Consider the following 14,661-nt stretch of genomic DNA (forward strand, 5'->3'; position numbering starts at 1 on the left):
TATACGACTTACTCTGGTTGCCCCCTCTTTTTGAAATCTTGATGGATGAAACTAAAATCTATACATATTTCTCTTTCTGGATATTGATCTGGCACATTTGCCATAAAAATTAAACTTTCATCTCATATAGATTCTCCAGGCGCTTTCTGAATGCACTTTGTTTGAAAAGCAATTTACTGAATTAACGTAGCACGCACAAAGATAACTTGAGTTGATGTACTAGCAAAGTAACATCTAGTGCATGAGCAAAAATGGAATATTCCTGCCCTTAGGTTGCTTTTTAATCTTAAATTATTAATGGGTGTCTGCATTATATGAATGAAATTTGCAATCAGTACAGAGAGCAAATGCATGTAGAGAACCGTTTGCAAGAGGAGCTGGTTAGGAAGGACGCGTCTTCAAAAAAACTAGCAGGAGGATGAAGTGAGAGAGTCCCTTCTGTTCCTTGCTGTTGTTGAGGACCTCTGGGAGAGAAGCAGTGGGCCGTACCCTGCCCAGCTCTTTGGCAGCTCTCAGAAGAGAGGCATGAGAAAAGGGCAAAACTTTTCCCTACTTGGGGAGCATAGGAAATTAGAGCTTTAGTACATGTACTTTTGTTTAGCAGCTGTTTAACCATGTCGCTATGGATGCTCCTAAGGTAGGGTTAGTAGCAATCCTGGTTTTCTTTTAGAACCTGATGGTCAACTTCTCCCCAAATGCCATCATTTGTATTTAGTTAAATAGAAGTATTTACATTACATGTCATCTGTTTTTTTTTGCCTATGTAATCAATATAGGGAAAAATTCCTTTATCTCTAAGGGAGATGCCAGAAAAAGCATACTTGTCTAAACTGAAGTAGGAAGGGCAAAACACTTGCATTTACTATGGATTCTGTAACATTAAAGGTTTGAAAATATATTGAGAGGAAATGTTGGGTTAGGTATCAATGGGAAGTAAAATTTCTACTGTCTCTTCAACCATGTAAGGTACAGTGTGAGGTGTGTCATAGTAAAGATTACAGCAGTGAACTAAGGTTCTGCTCTTTCTTTTACTTGAACTTCTTCCAGTATTTGAACCTTTAAAGGCAAAAGTTTGAAGTAAGACCATATTACACAAAGCAGAAACATCATGCTTATAAGCAATTACTTTTCTTCCACATAATCCCTCAAAGTTTGTTGAAGAGATTTGGGGCAGCTGTACTGAAAATGTGTGATGTTACAGAAACATAAAACCAACACACAGGGATGAAGGAAGCTCTTCAGTAGGTTGAGAAGATAAAATTCTGCAACATTGTTAGTTTGGTAATAATCTTAAAAAAAAAAAAAACAAACCAACAACCAAAACTGGGGAAGAAATAAACTACTGAACAACCTAAAGGTGAAGCTGGGGTGGATTTGAGGAGAACACTGGGCTGAGTTTTCTCTAATGTCATTGTGTTAGAGGAGTGACTTGTCCATAGCAGAAGGGGCCAGATCATACATGACCGGTTATGTGTTGGCCCTGATTTGCTGTCCAGGGAGCCACATGGTTCCACATGGTCTCATCTGCATTCCTTCTGGGCCTGGTTTGCACTGCGATTGTATCACCTGCCAACCTGCAGCAATAACCACCTGCTCCTCCCCTGCCCACCTGTTTAAAGCAAGTTCTCCACCTTGGAGAATTAGACCACATAAGTACATTCCTCACTGAATTACTCTTTGTTCCAGCTGGCTTTAGTTTCCCTCAGTTTATGGTGACTTTATTGCATGTCCTGCAGACAGCACTATCATGCGGTTGCTGTTATGGGTGAGCATTAGTTCAGGTAATGCCTGCCTGGGTAAGGAGAGAAGGAATTGCACTGCCACAGCCAAAACTGATGTTCTCTGGTGCAGGCACACAGGGTAAGAGTCGCATAAAGCCAGCTGTCTTTTCAGCTGTGAGCTCCTTAAGAATCAGATAAGGAAGTTGCACGTAAGGTTTAACTGCTCTGTTCTTCTGAGTGCAGATCATCAGCACAGAAATAGAAGATCTGCCTCCACTACCATGGTAGGGAAGATGTTTATAATTTGGCGTTGTAATCAGGCAGCACAATGCTAGCTGAGACTAGTATCTTTTGTGATCCCAATTATCTTCAAAACTAGAAAGCAGAAGTAAGATTGAGGGGCCGGGGCATGGAGGCCAGAAACTTTCTCTCTGTGAAGTGGAACTTTTAGGCTTATGCTTTAGTAATGATGAAAATCAGGTTTAACTACATTTCTATCTGTTTACACTCTTCAAACAACTGGTCTGACTTCACAGCATAACAATTAAAAAAATCTCTCAGCAAGCAGGATAGTCTCAATGTGGCCTTTAATAGGACAATAATGTAAATAATTAATGATTTATGAAAAAGAATTATGAATGAGCTGGTGGAAGGGTTTTGCGTATCTGTCTGAGAGCGAGAAGGATCTCAATGTATCCATGGAGGCCATGTATGTGGATTTTAATGAGGGCAAAGCAGAGAAAGGCTGGCTGAAATATATGAGATCTTGGTGAAATAAAACCAGAGAAAGCTCTGAGTTTATGATCAGATAAACCAGATCCCTTTTTGGAAAGGTGTGTTCTGAAAGAAGCTGCAAATAACTCCTGATCTGCCACCAGTACTGAGGAAACAAATTAACAGTTATGAATGGCACAGTATCCTGTAAACAGATGTTTAAAGAGTTTGAGAGCCCCACCCTGTGTGTGCTAATGCCACTATTTAGTTAATTATTTGGGGGGTTGTTTCATTATGGGATAAGGCTGCTATTTGTAGGGCTCCCAAAGGGCTATGTGTGGAGGCTATAAGGGATTGCCTTGGAGAAAGTCAGGGTGAAGACAGCAGAAAAGATGGTGAGAAGATTCTCAACAGTTGTAGCTGCATGAAACATGGCAATTAAGGAAGACTGATACAGTCTTTGCCACTAAAATACTTACGGATAAGTAGCCAAGGTGCTTCTAGGGAAGGGAAAGACTTCTAGAGGGATATAAACATCATGCCTCTAGCTCTACAGTCAATTCCATTGGCTTGCTGATTCCACAAAGGTGGAATGAGGTGTTCCTTCATTTTCTATGTTTGTCCTCACTGTTGTCTTGTGCAGGGTATCTACAGAAGGTGGGAATTTCTGTGAGAAACTAACTTCAGTCCTAAATTCAACTCTGAAATGTTGCTGATAAGGAGAGAAAAATGCCTAGAAAAGCTAGGCAGGATGCTATTCTCTTCAGCTGAAGAATCTGCATTTCACTTCTGCTTTTCAAGCTAGCATGAAACCTCTGAAAGCTACTTGTGTCATTGAGCATTGTTTTTTAGGGTAGCACCTCAGGTGAAATCAATGTTGCTCCCACCATAGGTTCTTGGAAAACCTCAGCCTTGCTCCTGGATGGGAGCCAAGCCACAATAATGAAGATATTTACCAACTCCAACAAAGCACTTCTAAAATTAATTTTATGTGGGAGAAAAGGTAGAAGCAACACACAAGTCCCAGTTCATGTGTCATGAGGCTGTCAGCTCATATTTTAGTGTCTTGAAGGTGGGCAAACCCCCCCCTCCTCAGAGTCTGTTAGCTAACCTGTTAAGAGCTGGATAACTGTGACATAGCAGTGTTTGGTTCTGATGTGTAAGGTGATTTTTTTGATCTAAATCCAGAGGAAAATTATTCAAGAACCAGCTTTATTTGACAGAGCTGTGTCAACCTACAGTTATGCTCAAAACCTCATCTATGTCCCTGTGATTTCTTCAGTGCGTTGGAGTGAACAGTTAGTATTTTAAGGCAGATACTTAATTTACCTGTTTGAAACTTTGAAAGACTGTCGTGTTGACAAAGGAGGCCTGTTTTACAATATAAAATGGATCAGAAGAGATGTTTTGTTATTGCATGTGTTGTAATTTTAGATCGAAAGCAGTAAGGTTTATTGTCTCTTTTTTTAAAAAAAAAAAAATTTTTTTTCTCCTTTCCCTTTCAGGAGTGCCACAGTAAGAAAAGGACATGAAATATCTTTAATGGAATTCTGCTTTTGATCAAGCTCTTAAAAATGGATATGAACATTATTTTCTCCTGTGAGGCAAGTATTCCCAGGGAGAAGTAAAATTAAAAAAAGAAAAGAAAAACTGATTCATTTCACCTGGTGTTGCTGGTCACTGCTGCTGTTCTGTACAGCAGCTTTTGGTCAGGTATTTTAAAGTTATACCATCTGTGACTTGGAGAACTTTGTACTGGAAGTCTTAACTGAAGAGTCCTAGAATTAATCCTTTCACTTACAGGATTAGTCAGCTTTGTTCTGATATTCCAGTAGTTAAAAAGAAATGTATAAAGGATTTGTGTTGTTGCAGTTAGTGTAATGGGCGGCTTCTGCACGTAGTAGCTTTTGACCCAGTGTCAAGCTTTTCTTCAAAGCATCAAAGAAACGGAAGCTGCTAAGTCTAATTTTCAAGAGTGGCTACTTACACAGACTAACTGCAGATCCAGGAAATGAGTGAGATCCTGGGATAAAGAAAGAGCTTGTACTACAAATACTCAGATACTCTTTCATGCAACCAGGCAGCTTTCTCTGTTCCTGCTCTGTGCAGCCTAGGGAAAAGATGGGCTGTGGCCAGCCTGATTTACAGGTGCTTATTAATAATACTTTTGCCAATGCCACACCCAGATCTTCACAGGTGCACGTGCATCTTCACGTGCTTACAGTAAGCATGTAAGTTAGTAAAACCAAATAAATCTCCTTAATTTACGATCACAGGAAAATTCAGGTTGTAAGGAACCTCAGGAGGTCATATCGTCCAGCCCCCTGCTTAAATTTTGGAGGAGTCAATGAAATTTGGTCATTTTCACCCATTGGCCTTCCCAATCTGTTATACATTCAGAAGCATTAAAAAAAAAGAGGATTTGTATCTTGCCATTCTCATTAAATGCACATTATAATAATGCAGATAGGAACATAACTTACTACTAAAATTTGTCAGAAGGGAAAATATTTTAGTTAAGACAGGATTGTACAAGAATAATCTGTTTCTCTGAACAAAGGAAACAATAAATCTCTGATGTATTCATTTCTTGCAATTACAAATGAAACCTCTACAGGTCATCTAACACAGTGACATGCTGCCAATATTTTCAAGACGGGTTCCCTGCAAGAATGACCCCTTCCCAGGCATCTCTAGGGACTCTATTTATTTACTTTCTCATGTAAGCAAAATTGCTTTCTCATAATAAAGGAAAGGGAAGTGAACACATTGCTTATCCTGCCTGATGCATGTTACTGAAACATTTCCTCTGAAGTATAAATATTTGTTCATGGGAAAACATAGTGACAATGTGAATAAAAATAAGCATCTCGTCAGGAAGCTTAGGGAGCAATCTCTCCCCCGGGCTCACAAAGTAAACGCAAACCAAGCATTTCCACCCCATCATTATGTACTACCAAACATAATGTTTAGTAAGCCCTCGGAATAACTACTTCAGTGTTTTGGCCAGTGAGGGTCATACAAAGAAGGGGTTAATGCTGTCAGGAGAAAGAGATTTCAGCATTCAGAGCCTCGTAGGAGGATCACTGAAGAGAAGAGACACTTGGTTTACTTTGGATTTATGCTTATCTCAATTGATCCCTCAAAATTTGTAATTGAATAGTTACATTAGTAATTTAATGAGCCCCCTCCAGAACACCATCAAAGACAAACATATACCTCGTGAACAAAAATAGAAGTCATTTTGTAGGTAATGCAGTTCCTGAAAGCCAGTATATAATATTACATGTATGCAAGTCGTGATGCTATGAATTATTTAGTATACACTAAGAGTGATCTCAGCATCACAAAGTACTTATTAATGCAAATGGCACACCTAAGAACCCCTCTCTTCACCTCTACTCCCAGTGTCAAGTCTGACTTTGTCTCTGAATGAATTTCTGAATAACGCACATAGATTATATAATTAAGCAGTGTGTGTGAAACAGTAACCTTCAGTAGAATTAAATGTAGCAGAGCAAATTTGAAATTTTAAAACTCCTTGAGCTAGTTCTTTGCAAGCTTATGATTGCTTGTGCCTAGAGATTAGAAAATTGGGGGACTACTATGTGGGCGGAAGGGGCAGTGTTGCTGTTTGTTGCTTTTCATCTTTGTAATTAAATTTATGTTCTCTAGCACTGTATCACAGACCGTTTAAATCCTGTACTAAGCATGTTTCTAACTTGCAAATATGTGCAAGAAAGATCTGCTTTCATGGTTGATGACTTTTGAATGGTAGCATTAAAAAAGAACAGAATCCCTTTTGGTAACTATTCCTAATAAACATAATTTGGGAAAGTCTCATCAAACAGCCTGGGCTGAAACATGCAAACTGTCTCCATTCCCTGCTTCTTAGGCTTAGAATCACTTGTGTGCATTCTCTTGTACGGATCATTTATGTGCATTCGTCTGCATTTTCTGCAATTACCATTATCCTTCAGCTACACAGTTTTGCTAGAATTTACAGAAAGTGTTTTGGGGGAGAAAAATGTCCATCAGAACCAACCCTGGTAATATTCTTTCTGCATATGATCAAAGGCCTTGACTCATTGAGAAAACAAAAAAGTGGTAACTAGATTTGCTTAGATGTATTGAAGTAAACCGCTAAAATAGATGAGAAGTGTTTGGACAGTAGAAACCTTGTGTTGGCACACTCCAGTCTAACCCACTGAATTTAAGATTGTGTTGCAAAAGTTCGGTCTTTGCAAGGCAATCTGTGCTAGTGTAACTAAATAGTGCCATTAAACTGATGTAAATGGTTGTAAAAGACACAAGGTCTTACTTTCCTGGAAAAAGCTTTCCCTTTCAACAAATGTATGGTTTAAAAGTAGAGAATGTGCAGAATGTAACGGGAGTTTCAGACTTTGAATTTGGATCTTGCATGGTTAAAGCTACAGTGTTGCTGCTGTGCAGAACCTAACGGGAGTTTCAGACTTTGAATTTGGATCTTGCATGGTTAAAGCTACAGTGTTGCTGCTGTGCAGAATCACACTATTTGAAATAAATGATGAATTGTACTGGGGGGGGGCATGAAATTGTAATCCAAACCAGTACAATTTTGAACAATCTAGTGGAAAAAATATTAAAGTGATAAGTGTTTCATTCAGTGCTGTTTTGTTTCAGCTACTTTGTTATATGTCTTCATCTTTCTAAGACAGGTATGTTACAACTAATTCTATGGACTTTTTCTTCTTGAATTATCAACTGAATTGGAGCCCAGAGGAGTCAATGGAAGCTTTTCCCCACCAGTTTCAGTAGGATTTATATTAGGCCCTTAAACCATAATTGGGGTCTTTTCCGTCTAGCTATCTATGGGACAGAGGTACAGAAGAGTAAGTTTAGTTAGTAAGGCTGTTTCTCAAAGATTAATGATGGTGAGATTAAGGTGCCCTTGATTCTACTATTTAATGCTGCTCTGTTGGTTTGACACCCTCTAAAGATCAGAATATGTTTGTTGGCTGCTGTTGTTATATATAAGCAGTGATTCAGAGACCAATAATACTGGACTTTGGCAATTGTGAAAAAGGGGAGAAAATTCACTTTACTTTTCTTCCCCTCCCCACCCCTACCCTACACCTTCCAGTTCCTGTAATTAGAGATCTGTGTTCAAGACTTGCCCTCGTGATCTCTGTATAGCACCAGCATAAGCAACTCAGAGCAGTAATGGGATGTCATTGCAGAGATCTCTATGTATTGTTCCTGTAGAATTTATGCAATCTTTGACCAGATTTTAGCTTCTAAAATTTGGTCTACATTTTGCATCCTTCTGCATGTAAAGCTACTAGGCTTTTAATGTATTAGGTGATTTTTACAAGCCTCAAAAGGCAGGGAGGGCATTTATAATGCTTTAAAGGATGCGAGCTGATCCATTTATATATGGCTTTTAAAGCTCAATAGTTCGGATCAAGAGTGAGAAGCAAAGACTCTGTTTGCCATTGAAAACCTCCTCTTGTAGTATAAAAGGGTTTGAAACTCAGTACTCAGAGAAGTGCATTTTGACTGATCTGCGTAGAGGAGAGACGGAGACTAACAGCTAGCCAGAAGGTCAGACAGACAAAAAAATCTTCCCCAGCTGACTGTTTGCTATGACTCTCATTTCATTCCACAAAGAAGTTATTTCCATTCCATTAACATCTGATTAGATGGCAGAAATGTTTTAAGAAACTCTGAACAGTTATGTAGATGCCAGCACTACAGGTGAGATAACTGAATAACATAGTACAGACATGAAATCAGTTCTTCAAGGTGAGGATTTGCTCCTGGGATTAGCATTTCATATATGTGTGAATGTTGTCCTGTGAAGTGGCAATAAAGAGTTATTCTGGGCTGAAAAAGTATTTCTGGTATGTCCCAGTCTGGGAACAGAGGCAGTAGCTAGGGACAGAATTGTCAAGAAATTAGAATAATTCTTGTCATATTAGTCAAACTTTCATGGCTGCATTAAGCATGTAATTCCCCTTAATTTTGGCTAGTGAGCTTTATGAAGTATAACACTCCAATAGATTGCCATAGAGAGCAAACCATTTATTTTTGAAGCTGAATCTCCTGTATCTTGGAAACCCCCTTAAATACTGGGAATAGCTGATAAAGCAGGCATGCTTTGGATAGTTGGGAAGATGTCTTGTGACACTTCAGTGCAATCACTTCCAGTTTCGTTCCCTCCATTGCCAAACAGCAAAACGACACATTCAAGAAGAAATCTTCCTACTAGTCAGTTCCTCCCATTTAGCTTCTGTTTGGAACTGTTTTTGTAAGCTGATTAAATCTTTCTTACCCATGTTGTAGTTCTGCAAATACAAGCTGTTGCACACTTGTTATCATTAAACAAAATTACATATCTAATACAAAACTGTGCTGTACAACAAATTCTCAATACAGCCTTGTCCTCTCTGGGTTGTGAATGCAGCGAGCCATAACTCTGCCACTGCTTCCCTTGGGGAAACTCTTACACAATGACTCAGCTGTTGCTCTTGCTGTTCTTTGTATTAAGCCAAAATTTTGGGTTGCTTAATTGTATTCTGGTACACCTAACTTTGCAAACTGGGACTATTCAAATGAATCGATTCCCTTTTAAGACCCGGCTATGTAGCCTGTAGAAAGAGAAGTGCAGCAACAAAGGCAGTAATGGAGTTTTGTAAAGTTTCGTGAGAGAGAGCCTGGTGGCGCAAGTGAACACTCTGGGAGGTACCCGAGTCAGCAGAGCACCCTTCCAGCAACAAAGGCTAAACCACATACTGGGCTGTGTTAGGATGAGTGTAGCAGGGAGGTCAATGGCAGCAATTATTCCCCTCTACTCTGCACTTGTGAGGCTGCATCTGAAGTACTGCAGGCTTCACAGTACTGAAGAGAGATTGACCAGCTGAAGAGGGTGCAATGAAGGGCTGCTAATACAGTCAGGGGACTGAAACACAAGATGTACACAGAGAGACTGAAAGAGCTGGCCTGGCGAAGAGAAGGCTAAGAGGGCATCTAATTACTACCTCACATACCTAACAAGGAGTTGTAGGGGAAACAAGACCCTTCTCACAGTTGCACAACAAAAGGACGAGAGGCAGCAGTCACAAGTAGCAGTAAAGTAAATTCCCACTGGGTGTAAAGAAAAACTTTTTCATAGTGAGTGGCTAAGCAGTGGAACAGGCAGGTTGGAGACTGTGGACTTACTGACCTTATCAAGCTTTGGAGTTAGCTGTGCATTGAGGAGGAGGTTGGACTAGATGGCCTCCAGAGGCCCCTTCCCACCTAAATTGCGATTCTGTTGTGGGGTGAGGTGGGGAGAGCAGGGTCTAGTAGTTAATAGGTTAATTATGGAAGCAGGGGGCAGGGCAAAAGCCAACATCCTTCATGTGATTAGACTAAAAACCCTAAAGTAGCATTGAAATATAACCCTCTGAAAAAGTGGTAGGTATCTAATTTTTATCCAAATTATAAATATTGGCATTTTTCTTCTCTAGATAGTCCCTTTCTTGTTTACCTGGCTGTTTAAAATGTATGCATATATTATGCAGTCTATATCCCTCTGCTAGTGAAAAAGAATGTGGAAATACAATTCATAAGGCAAACAACTGGTGCTATATATCATTCATAAAATGCTCTAATAAAATCTGGTGCATTGCAGGCTTCTTAAATGATGATGGTCTTGCACTATATTTAGCATTCAGTGAATAACTGAAAAAACTCCTAACAAGTAAATGCCTAGTGGTCTATGTTAGTGTTTAATGCACACAGGGAAGATACCGTTGTAGGCGTTACATGTCTCCATCTCCAAGAATTGAGACAATTGTGTGGGATAGTATGAAAAGGGATGCAACTGGCCTAATCAATTTGCACAGCTGACTGAGAATAGATGTTGACAACACTACATAGAAGCACCTTACGTCAAACGCTAAACTCTGTCCTTATTACACCAAAGAGAAAAAGGACTGCATATAATATATAATAGTTTTGAGAAGAAAGCTAGTTGTAAATGCATAAGCGTTTGGCATGGGTATGTTACAGTTCTGAATGCAAACCCATTAATACAGAAGTTGTATTGACAGGAAATGACTTGAATTTTAACTCAATGTGTATGGAATATGCATTTACATATTTTTTTCAAGGCATTTATTCTCTTTATCATTTTTTTTATGGATAAAATTGAATGGCATATGTACTAATCTATTACAGAAGTAGTTAGAAATTATTTTGATCTACCCACATAATTAGAGCCTCTAAGCCTAATTGTGGGGAAAAAGTAGACTTCAATGACAGGAGCTGGGTAATTCTGGTATTTTAATTCACATGCTGCCAGTTGGCTGAGACTACATATATCACATACAATGGGTGGTTGGTGAAGTCCATAACTGAAGTACCACATGTCTCCTTATTTTGGTTGTACATCATTCATTCATTTCTTTTGTATTGTTGAAAGCAAGTTTCGTGGACTGTAGAGAGCACCTTCTGTCCCTGTGAGATTGCCATATGCAACATGGAGCCTATATGGGATAATTTAACTTCCTTTTCTTTTACTTAATTCCTTCTGCATTTAAACTTATTTCCACTAGCGATCTTTTAATCTTAACATGCTCTTAAAAATCTTCTAACATAAAAGGCCCCTGCATTCAGGGGTAAGGGAGAGAGAGGAACTCTAGTTTGTTCTGTACTATTGAGTTTCAGTTTGGGACTGTCGCAAGCTGCCTCTGCAGAGTCAGATCCGCCCTCTCTCTGCACATTCAAGCCCAGTTCTGTAACTCCCCATGCTGACTGTTGTCAGTGTTTGCAACTTGTCTTAGGAAATCGCATTCGTGCTTGGGTGTTACTCCCTAAAACAGAGGGGAAATAATCTTAGTTGTCCTGAATTAAAAGCTTGAGTGGGTCTTCCAAGGGAGCAAGAGACCGCATCGCTAAGTTGGGTTTTGTTTGGATTCGTTGGGGGTTTTTTTCTTACGCAGGCATCTGTGATAGACCCTACCTAGACCTTTTCCTATAGGGGAGAACTCCTTGCTTCCACATGGCCTCGAGTCTGGGTGGGTCTGGGATGTAGACTTTCTCAGAAGGCTGGCAAACAGTAATATAAAAACTAACCCCCAGACTTACCATGCTTGGACTATCATTCTTCTGCAGATACAGCAGACTTGGATTATGATGGGGTGGTAAGAAGCATGGGCTAATCCATTTCCTCCTGTTCCAGAAGAGTTTTGACAAAGAGGCTGAGCTAAATGTTTGTACTCCCCTCTTCTTGCACCTCCTGTTATCCTCGACTGGTATTTTTTCAACCTAGCTACTCCTGAGCCTTTCTCTGGTGTCTCAGGAGTGCAGAGGATGGAAGGGCCTGAGGGCACTGAGCCTCAGCATTTCTGAGCTGGTAGAAAGCTCCCTAAGGAGTTCTGCTAACACTGTGTGTTGGAGCAGCCTCTGAAATTAAACTAACTCTCCAGATCCAGGAGTAGAAAGGTTATTTGTAAATTCAGTTACGGTTTATGCACAACTGATGTTCTCTCCTGATTTTTTTAACCATCTGAGAAATATATTCTCAAAAACAAAAGGTTAATTTAGCCCCAGAGTAACAAATAAGATGTTGGAGCATAGGGGAATATACCTTTACATTTGCACTTCCAAATGCATTTGGTGATTTAGCAAAACTAAAATAATTCCAAGGAAGTAGAATTCTCCGTGGGTGTGAATGCATTTTTAAATTATTATTATATTCTTTTTTATCCAGTTACTCTCTAAGTCATGTGACAGTGTTAAAAGCACATAATGGAGATGCAATGATGGGGCACGCTTGGCAGCCCGTAATCATGTTTTGGAAAGCTGTGTGGACTTGGCAAAAGCAGACTCCATAGTTAAATGCTAGCCATGGTCCAATGCCATGTCCTTTAGGATTGCTTGCAAAGATGGAACTTAATTCCTTCTCCCTTTCCCTCTAGCTGTTACTCTGCCCTGAAAACAAACAAAAAAATCCAAGCTGGCTACCTGGAATGCTTAAACATCTGAGTAAAGCTTTACCACTCATATATTTTTAATGCTTATGCAAAGTCAGTGGGAATACTTGTGGTTTATTACTGTGCTTTCTTGTATCAAAGCCTCGAAACTGTCTGTTGCTTGACACCCTGAGATGCATTCCAGCCACTTCTCAAGGTGTGTCACTCAAGTTTATGGTTTTTTTAAACAAACTCAACTGTTTGTTTAAAAGTTTGGAAAAATGTAAATACGGTTCAGTAGGGTTATGTGTCAGAGAACAGAGAGCTTCTAGCTGTCCCAGGGTTTATTTTTATACTTTGCTGGAAAAGCTGCAATCTGCATTATATAAGAAATCACACATTTGTGGTGGGAAAGCGCTGAATGGTAAATGTTGCTGTAGATGGTCATTAGAACAGAAACTACATAGTAGCATGTAGCTGTTTCCACAGCTGCAGAAGCCTTCGGGCTCTGGGTACCCTTTGATGAAACAGAAAAAAAAGAGAGAAACGTGAGACCTTTTCTTTATCCCTATCAGAAGCAAAGCCCTGTTTCTCTTTTCCCCATTTTAACCACCTGACTAATCTTTGTCATTGCTGTATTCTGCTAAATTTACTGGTGTGCACTAAAAATAACACATTGTCGCTTCTTCCTGCCCTCTTCCATTATTCCTGTAGAAAAGCTGTGTAACAAGCTTGCAAGCAGATATAAAGGGGTTTTTCTTTATTATTATTGTTATTGTGGTGCAATACTTCTTGAGTCAGTATCACAGCAAGTCTGGTTGCTTTTTATCAATTTTCTCCCATGTGATGCTAGTTTACCTGTTTGGGTGATAACATTCACTCTGTGTTGCAGCAGGGATATTCTCGGTGTGTTTGATAGAGACACGGGGCTCTATCTCTGTGATTTGTCTTCAGAAAGTGATCACTTAGACTGTAACCCAAAGGCACCGATAAGGAATTCAGATTTGCCATACTGAAACAGTCCAGTAAAAGGAAGACCCTTTTTATCACCCTGCCATTTTTTTTATCACCCTGCTTTGCTCAGCCCCCTCAGTCTTACTGTTTTCCTAAAAGTTGTGTGTCCTAGAAACAAGGGAATGCACAGGGGTTGTTGTTCTTGTGTAGAACGAAAATTTTTAGCCCTCATTTGTGGAGAAAAAACAGTTCAAGTAGAGCTTGAAACTTAAAAAATGGAAGGTAATTATACTATAAATTTGAAATCTGTTGACTTTTTTTTTTGCTTTTTTGTTGCCAGCATTATCAATTCGATATTTCTTTGATTGCAAGCAGATGTCTGAGAGAACATTGGTTTAGTTTGATGCGTTTGCCTTTTCCATCTGAACTCTGTGCAAAGCTAGGAAAGTAACACTTAATATTTGCAATGGTGCACATTGTTCTTCTGCACCTAATAGCCTCCTGTGATAGGAAGTTGCAGACTGTAATTTTTCCTGACATAGATGTACTCAATTGAAAATTGCTGCAGTCTGACCTGGTTAATGTACATTTGGCTTCTGGGTATTTGAAAAACGTAGGTAACTGACTGTAACCAAATGCAGTTGGATGCTGTTAACCTGTTATCGGTGCTGTTAACTGTTATTGCAAGTGGTGTTTTTAACACAACTTTATAACATGTTTTTATTGCTACAAGACTGTGTGACGTGTGAGCCCAGGTTGCCGTAAGAGAACCTTTTCTTTCCAGTGGTCACAACCATGTCAAATAAGTTGCCTTAGCTGCAGCAGTTGTGCCCGTGCCCCTGACTGGTTAGTTACGGTTTTGTTGACATCGGGTGGTAAATAGAAGGGCCGGAGAGCAGCGGTTTAGAGCAGGGAGCCTGGTCTGGCTGGTGAGTGCTTTCCCCAGTTGCAGGCAGGGCCTGAAGCCGTTTTCACTGGTGAGAGAGCTCCGAGGCTAGATTGCCAGCTTAAGAGCCGGGGGGGTGTGAGGGGTGTGATTTACCTGCACGCGTCTGTTCTACACGAAGGGTTCACATACTGGTGGAACCGGAGAGACGTCATTGCAAAACGTAACAGCAGCACCTGCACCAAGGCATTGAGCACCCAATTTAGGGGATTGTCCGGGGAGGCCTTCAGGACCTTTGCGTCGTCTATGCATACGCGGTACTTACAGAGTGTGCATATAGATGGGTGTGAGGGCATTAATTGATTTTTCTGACGAGTTTCGCGCCCGACGTTCTCCGGTGGGAGGCGGTGGCAGAAAGCCCCCCCGGCGGGCCAGCGCCGCGGCGGCC

At 40.1% G+C, this 14,661-nt stretch overlaps 1 protein-coding gene across 1 annotated transcript in view; it reads left to right on the plus strand.

Moving 5' to 3' along the window:
* The first annotated feature begins 3,957 nt into the window (after positions 1–3,957).
* RHOBTB1 (Rho related BTB domain containing 1) overlaps positions 3,958–14,661 on the plus strand; it is a 45,888-nt gene continuing 35,184 nt past the window's right edge. Inside the window, exon 1 of the mRNA XM_009637010.2 lies at positions 3,958–4,039. The gene's annotated coding sequence lies outside the window, so the exon portion shown is untranslated. The remainder of the gene's footprint in view (positions 4,040–14,661) is intronic.

Source organism: Egretta garzetta, unplaced genomic scaffold, assembly GCF_000687185.1.
Source record: "Egretta garzetta isolate BGI_Z169 unplaced genomic scaffold, ASM68718v1 scaffold204, whole genome shotgun sequence".
Taxonomy (NCBI): domain Eukaryota; kingdom Metazoa; phylum Chordata; class Aves; order Pelecaniformes; family Ardeidae; genus Egretta; species Egretta garzetta.